Source organism: Solanum pennellii, chromosome 1 (genome assembly GCF_001406875.1).
Source record: "Solanum pennellii chromosome 1, SPENNV200".
In the NCBI taxonomy this organism is placed as follows: Eukaryota; Viridiplantae; Streptophyta; class Magnoliopsida; order Solanales; family Solanaceae; genus Solanum; species Solanum pennellii.
This window is the reverse complement of record NC_028637.1, coordinates 5,265,429-5,274,148: the sequence shown is the minus strand read 5'-3', so window position 1 is coordinate 5,274,148 and position 8,720 is coordinate 5,265,429. Positions and strand designations below refer to the sequence as shown.

Here is an 8,720-nt window from a genome sequence, read left to right as displayed (position 1 = left end):
GAGTTGGCCGATGATACCTACTCAGTACGTGTTCCTTGTACTGACCCCTACTTGTATTCTTTTTCTTTGTTAATTATGGAATGCAGCAAACATGCCATCAACTTCGACTCGTCCGCAACTCTAGCCAGTCTTCAGCATATCAGATTTTAGGGTGAGCTATTGTTCCTAGCTCGGACTGGATTCTCCCATTCGTGTCTTGATGTCCTTGAAGTTCGGACATGGACCATTCATTTACTTATTTTAGTTTCCTAAATACTCTTAGATTCAGTAATTTGAGGATAGATGTTCTTGTGGTGATGACTTCCAGATTTTGGGAATAATAAGTATTAAATTTTAGAAGTTATTTATTGGTTATATGAATGATATTTTGAGTCTTCCGCATTATATTTTGTTCATTATGGGTAAATGACTGGGGTTTAGATTGGTTGGTTCGCTCACATAAGAGGATAAATGTGGGTGCCACTCGCGGCTCGTTTTGGGTCGTGACAGGAGGGTTGTTACATATTATTTCATAATATATTATATTATATTGTATTATTTTAATAAATATAATATTTAAATAGATTGTATCATTCTGCATTATTGTATAAAGCTATACGTCTATAATTTGAGTGATAAACCTATAAGAAAAGTAGTGTACAAGGTAGAGTTACTATGAAAGTGTATGATAAAAAATCTGATTATTAAATATTAAAGAAAAAAAGAAAGAAAATATTAAGATAACGATGCGATCACACTACATCAGTCGTTAAATAAAATAGGTCTTTCATGGTTACATAATAACAGATTTAAACGACACGGCGCAATAAATTTTAAGTAACACCTAAAATAAATATTATATTTAAACTAGCAATATAATACAACATGTAAATAACTATCCAAACAAAGGTGTTAGTGGTGATCTACCTATAATTAACCTCATATTCTTTATCATGTGAAAGATAATGAGTAGGCCTCGCTTGCTCTTTAGAATAAATTAGTTCATTTTTTTAATACAAAGATAAATATATATGAATAATAATAAATAGATCAAAAGTTTTGTCAAAGAAATCCAAATAGAGGAGGTAAATTTAATATAGCAAATACAAAATATAATAGTATATACTTTCACAAAAAAATATTTTTTCAGCCACGTCACTTAATGCTTAATGTGGTAGTTTCATTATTACCTTGAGGAAACTAACTAGCTTGCTATATCAATGGGTAAATAAGTTTCATCATTGTTATGTTTTCTTACTTTAATTATGTATACATTGAATCAACTAAAGAAAATTTAAAAAATTGATTTATCAGATTACACGTTTAATTTAGCCTAGTTTATATAGAGATTACTCCATGATTGCGAGGAGGGATGTCAAATATGCTCAAAAATTGATGGTCCACTTAACTCATCCAAACTTTTATGAGTAAAGTATAAGCTAATATAATTTCATGTTGAGTTGATTTAGTTCGATCTAACATAACTTATTTAAAGTATAATCTTCTATATGATTTAATTTTAGCTCATATTTAAGATTTATTTTAGTTTGAATTTACTACTTGAGATATTTTTCGAAACTCTGAATCTTGAATATTTTGACTTTATTAGGGTTGTATCTAGACTAGTCTCAAGTAGGTATTTGGTTGTAGGACTTGTGACCCCAATTTTAAGTTTTGATTTGAAATCAATAGTTATTTGCAAAAGTTACTGAGTAAAATTAGGAGAATCTATCTAATTAGACAAACGTTTTTACCATATTATAATATTAGTTTTTCTTATAATTTTGAAATAATTAATATTGTCTCACTAGTTAATAATTTCATACAGAGTATAAGTCAAAGATATCTATGTATTTTTAATATCAGATACTCTATAACAGAAGAGAGGCAAGCAAGATTTGAGGGAAGCGAGCAAGTTAGTCTATGAATCCCAATACATGTGAATCACACCAAATAAATGTATTTGAGATACCAGTTATAGAGAGAGAGATGAGTGAGAGAGGATAGTGTGGCGAGCGAGAACGGAGAGAGGCGAGCAAAGTAGGAGAGAGACGAGCAAAAAAATCATATACATGCGAATCCATTTGAATACAGTGTACCTAAAACAAATTATACTTAATTTCAACCTTATATACCTGAGATATATATATCAAAATCGCTAGATATATTATAAATTAAGCTATAATCATACTTTTATATGAATATCGAGCATCAAATCGGACTAGATTCTAAAACGTTTTCTAATTAGTTTGGAGAGTTGGAGGAGGCAGGCACTACTAGGCCATGTTCCCGTCTCCTTCATTAGTCCCCACAAAGTCTTAAGATTCTCATCAGTACAGTAAGACAAGATCTTCAACTGTCATCTACTCAGTAAAAAATATATATATATGTTTCTCATTTTTAGTCTAATTTATAAGTGACTTTTAGTATTTTGAAATGATGTCTAACTATTTATAAGATTATGTTCTTTTTTAACCTTTTTTTTTTCTCAATAATCTAATTTCAGGCATTTCCTCCATTTTTAAAAATCTTTATTTTAGTATTTTCTCTAATGAGTTTTAAATTAATAATTTACATATGTTGGATGTTTTTTGTTTTGAAGAAAAATATAATAATTTAAATTAAAATTACAGACTGTGATTGAATTCATGCTGAAGAGTTCGACTCTGCTCCTACTATAAGATATGATAGAATTTGTGAAACTTAAGATACGATGCTTATTACTAACAAGAAGAGTATAGATTGTAAATGATTAGTAACACTAACATATATGGTGTAATTTCATAATGAGAATAGGGTGGATTATTGTATATGCAATCTTACTTTTATTTTGTAGAGATAGAGAAATTATTTTCAATAAGCCATCGTTTAAGTAAAGCATACACATTCAAATAAGAAGAAAAGAAAATATAGTAAAGAATACCACTAATACTAACAAACAATACGATAAATGAAGCAAAAAACACTACATGTATTAATAATAATTAGAAGATAGGTTTTTGTTTTAAAAAAATTAATACCACTAATGAGAAAAACTAGAGAACGCGATGATATACATACTAATTTTCCATTTTAATTCTTGACCTTTATATCCTCTTATCTACCGTCATGACAATGATAAGTTGTTCATGTATCAAATCATATCTAGTCATCCTCCTTAATACTTCTTCTCATATCCACCATAGCCAATCTCTTATATCTTTTTGCTGGACCTCTAAGCAGGGGCGGAACTATCTTGTATTAAGGGATTCATCTCAATCCCTTTCGACAGAAAATTATATTATTTATGTATGGTTAAAATAAGTTTATATGTATATATAGTAGATGTCGAACCCCCTTTCGACTATCAATTTTTGCAGATTTTAAACCCCTTAATTGAAAATCTTGGTTCCACCTCTGCCTCTAAGTATCTCCTTTTCACAACTACATCCCGAACCATCTTAATTTCACGTCTATCTCATCTTATCCATCACAAAAATCACTCTGACCTAATTATATATATATATATATATATATATATATATATATGGTTTCGCCTCTGCCTCTAAATATCTCCTTTTCACAACTACATCCCGAAGCATCTTAGTTTCACCTATCTCATTTTATCCATCACAAAAATCAATCTAACCTAATTTTATATATGTCTATATATATACAATCTTATCTCGCTTAATATATTCAAACATCCTCATAAATGACCAAAAGGAATAATGGCAAATGAATATACATTAACATGTTGCAACTTACAAAGTTAAGGTTATGATGGGAGAGTTGGTAAGTATTATTTCAGTAAGCCGTACGTACCATGTGGAGTACTTCTTTAAACTGTCAAACAAAATCAATTTTTTTTTTATATTCTGGAAAGATATCATGTTCTTACTTTGCTTTTCAGTAGACACTTTGGATTCTCCAGATGACCAGATCTCATACTCCTGTTCTACTCTACTCTTACTCCCACTTTCTACATCTTTTAACACTGTTTGGTTCAAAAGAATCAGAACGTTATACGAAGATTTATAATTGTAAATCATGTTGGTGACAGGTTAGATTATAAATATAAATAGGGATATGGTACAAATATTCCATGACCAAAGTTTCAGAAACACAATTGAACTAGACTAAGATTCTATTATCTCTTGATCTCACTTTTTCTTCTGTAATTTTATACACATTTTGGTTTATGCGATACACTCTGTGACTCCATTTAGTAGAGGCACGTGCGAGATGTTTGGAGGCCACGTAGATAAAAAGTTAATAAAATTTTAAAAAATGGATTTGAGTGGAGTAATAAGACATCAATTTAATTAAAATGTGTTTTTGAGATTTAGATTATATATGATTTTGGCCAATTGGACTTACATATTATAAAACCAATAAAAGACATTAAAATTGTAGAGAAAAAATCTCCTCATCATAAACGAAACTATGAAATGACTATATTGTGGATATTGTTGTGTTCTAGTATGAGAAGATGATCTTCAATTTACAGAGTTCTAAATTTTTTTTTCTAAGAAAAGAATAAACTAAATATGTAAAAAAAATTATGTTTCCCGTTCAGAAAAAGTAAAAAGCAATTTTGATAATGTTTGACGTTCTTTAGGAGAAAAATAAAACTTAAATAAGGTAAGAAAATAAAGACAAATTTCCAACAAACACCATATCATATCACAGTGAGTCATTTGATAGCTAGTAAGAATTATTCAAATATTAGTGACCTTAAACATGTCATATGGAAAATCAAAATTTAAATATTACATCAAAATAAATGAGATCATTTTTTTAAACAGATTAAAAAAATATATGCTATATATTCTTTTTTATAACAAAGGAAATATTGATTATACAATCAAACACTACATAACTAATCTTCAAACCAGCTATCAGAAAACTCTCATATCTAATATTCGTATCTATTAGGAAATTAATCGATAATTTGTTTGCAAGATGTCTTTTAACAATACACTATAGATCATATAACTTTTCAATACACCATACGAAAATAAATTCATCGATAATTTGTTTGCAAGATGTCTTTAACAATACACTATAGATCATATAACTTTTAATACACCACACGATCATCTTTCTTTTGACTATTATATATTTGTAGTTGAGATTTGTCATTTGATATTACAAAAAATAATAGTATATACTATCTATATTGGGGAGTGTAGTTTGTTTGCGATGCAAAATATTTCACATAAAAATTTTAAAAAAAAAAGCATAAAAGAATCAACAAATATCAATTATGTTGCAGAAATTTTATTAAAGATAATTCAATAGGTCACATTTTATGCGAAAACTTTTTGCTTACCCCAAAAATTGAGATCCATTTATATTTAAAAATAATTTAACCACAAATTTCAAAATAATTTTTTTTTCTGAAATTTTGAGTCAGTACATAGTTATAGTACATTTTATTTTTTTAAAAAAAAACATAGTTCTAGTACACAAAAATGGGAATGATGAAATAAAAATTATTACTCCTATTAAACTTATTCTTTTGGTGATATCCTAATAATAGTATTAACAACAAGTCTTTTTTAGTCTTTCTTTTAACCAAAAAAAGCATTGGTACATCAATAGCTCGAACTCTTAATTTTTTTTTTTGTATTTGCATACTTTTGGATGATCCATGTATATTCGAAAGTATTTTTAAAAGATTCGAAACAATAAAAGTAGAGTAAATCATCATAAATATATTTAAATTGTCTTTTTTTTTTGAATTTTATATCTAAATTATTGAAAACGTTTATTTCATACATATCTAAACTATCACATATTAATTTAAGAAACACACCTCAATACGTGTATTATACTTTTTCTTTTACTTAAAGAAAAACCTTATTATTCGAGATGAATGAAACACTCTACCTTGAATTTTTTTTTAATATAAATTATCAATATTAATTAAAAGTTAAAAGACTAAAGTATATCTATCTTAAAACAAAAGTAGTTAATTTTTTAAAAATAAAATTTAAAATTCTTTTTACCTCCAACCCACCGACTCCAAATAATTGTATCCCATCCAATCTAACCCTCTGCTCTTAATTTCTTTTCCTCATTTTCTATGATTTGTGTAACATATATACATATGTTTTTAGGGGAAAAATAATATCCTACTTGCGTATTAAATATAACAAAAATAAAATTTATTTTTTAAAAAATCTTGCGGTAAATAATTTATTTAAGTTTGTATACAATATGATCAGATAGTAATACTTTAATTTTTAATTTTTATTTAATATTAATAATTTATTTAAGTTTCATCGAGATAAAATATTTTGTTCATATAAAATGTTATTTGTGATAATTTTAATTGAAACTCATATTTCTAATAAATAGAATTAAATATAAAACTCACACTCATAATTAAAGTATACATGTGAGTTGGGGATGGGGAGAGAGAAGAAACTCGTGGAAGCATATTTGGAACGTGGTACCCAAAAATATATATTTCTATTAATTTATACTTTAGCCTTTTTTTTTTAATACATTCTATATATTTATTTTAGGAAAAGTTTCACGTATAGCCACTTAAAAACAATTAATTACTCTTTATAGCTATAATTTGATAATTACAATTTGTAGCTACATGTTATATGGAGGAGAAAGGCGAGCGAGATTGCGAGAGAGAGGAGAGAGGCGAGAGAGAGGAGGAAAAGAGTGGGAAAAAGGTGAATTGTATATGTATATTGGTTAGATAATTGTATATTATACATATGTATTTGTATATATGGCAAGAGAGATTGGGAGAGGGAGGAGAGAGGCGAGCGAGACTGGGAGGAGAGGAGAGAGGCGAGCGAAAGAAGGCAGAGAGTGGGAGAGAGGTGAATTATATATGTATATAATTGTATATTATACATATACATTTGTATATATGGCAAATGAGATTGGGAGAGAGAGGAGAGAGGAGCAAGGCGAGCGTGAGACGGTAGAGAGTGGGAGAGAGGTGAATTGTATATGTATATAGGTTAAATAATTGTATATTATAAATATATTTTTGTATATTCTGGCGAATTATACATATACAAACATAATAATTAAATTCGAAGTCAGCCCACGTAATTAATGTATAATGTTAGTCGCGAGTGGTAATTATAGCGAACTATAGCTATGATGAGTAATTAAATATTATAAGTTTACTTTGTTGCGTAATTTTCCCTTTTATCTTATCCATCAATATATTTCTCTTAATTTATACTTTAGCCTTTTTGAAACTTACAATATTTATACCTTTAAAAGAATTAATTCAGCAAAAAGAATTTTTTAATTAATTTTAATTTTTTTTTCTAATAATGTGAATAAATAATATGTGAAAGAGGAAATACTCTATATGAATTTTCAGTTTTTGTGAGTGCTATTAATGGTCCACCAAAAGCACACGTTTTTTTAAACTTTAATTTTTTTTTCATCATATAATCCCCTCAATAAATGTAATTTAATTTACACCTCCTTTAACTATGGTATTCTTTTTTGTTTTAACATATACAGCTCATTTTACTGAAAAAATTATAAATGGAGTCTGCTAGGTAATTTACAAAGTTACCTGTATGAACTACCCAATTTTAATAATATAGGTCGCAATTATTTCTTTATAGGAAATAAACAATGAAATGGATGTATAATATGAAGTCTCTAGTATTAATAATAATAAGACGTAACATATTAGGTCACTGTATTTGTGTTAGTTTCTTTAAAAATGAACTATTTTAAAAAAATCCAACAGATACTCAATAACATTTTTGAAAATTACGAACAACATGGAGATTCATTGATTTTCCATTTCATTAAGGAGCTTTCTTACAATGACAATAGGTGAATTTTTCTTTTTATTATTTTCCAAAATGTTGATAAACTTGAAAGATATATAAAATATACTCTATAAATATATAATAATATGTAACAATTGTAAACATGAAAGTTGCTGTGGTGTAGTGGTTATCACGTCAGTCTTACACACTGAAGGTCCCCAGTTCGATCCTGGGCAGCAACACTCAATTTTTAATTTTTTTTAGGTTACGAATATTACGTCTAGGGTGTTTTTGGTATAAAAAAATATTTTTCAATTTTATTCATCTTAGATTGATAAAAATTTTCTAGGATTTCAGATGATTTCGCCAATGAAATTAGAGAAAACAAGTCCTATAACTAGCATTCCACTCGTTCCGATCCTTCAACACATTCCCTATCTCACCTCTACCTCTCAATTCTCATAGTGTTTTTTTTTTATATACAATACTTCAGGATCAATAGATAATGAAAAATTGTTTTATTTTGAAATTAGTTGGATCACTTTGTGTTGTGAAAACTTTCAAATTATTGAAAAGGTAAAAAAACAGGTTTTCATTTGGATGTGTTTGTACTTGTATTTTTATATCTAGAGAAGCAAAAGTTTTTTGGGTTCAGTTGTTCATTTGGCCCAACTACATAGGGCCATGAGCTTGGGTCAAACCCACTTACAACTCCAAATGGGATGGGACACCTAGTTTATTTGTTAAAAATTAGGAAAAACAACCCAATTACATTGACTTTCTATCGTCTCACTAATTAATTATTTAATATCATATTTTAAGTTAGATACATGTATTTTTCTATAGGATACATTATATAATATAAATACATTTGAAGAAAGACAAGCGAGAGTGGAGAGAGACGAACGAGATTGGAGGGTAACGAGTGATATAACCAATCTATCCCGTATTTTATACATATAAATCACACATAGACGTGTATCTGGT

General features: G+C 27.9%; 1 non-coding gene across 1 annotated transcript; it reads left to right on the top strand.

Moving 5' to 3' along the window:
- Positions 1-7,902: 7,902 nt before the first annotated feature.
- TRNAV-UAC lies at positions 7,903-7,975 on the top strand. Its single transcript has one exon. It is a non-coding gene; the product is annotated as a tRNA-Val (tRNA).
- Positions 7,976-8,720: the final 745 nt, after the last annotated feature.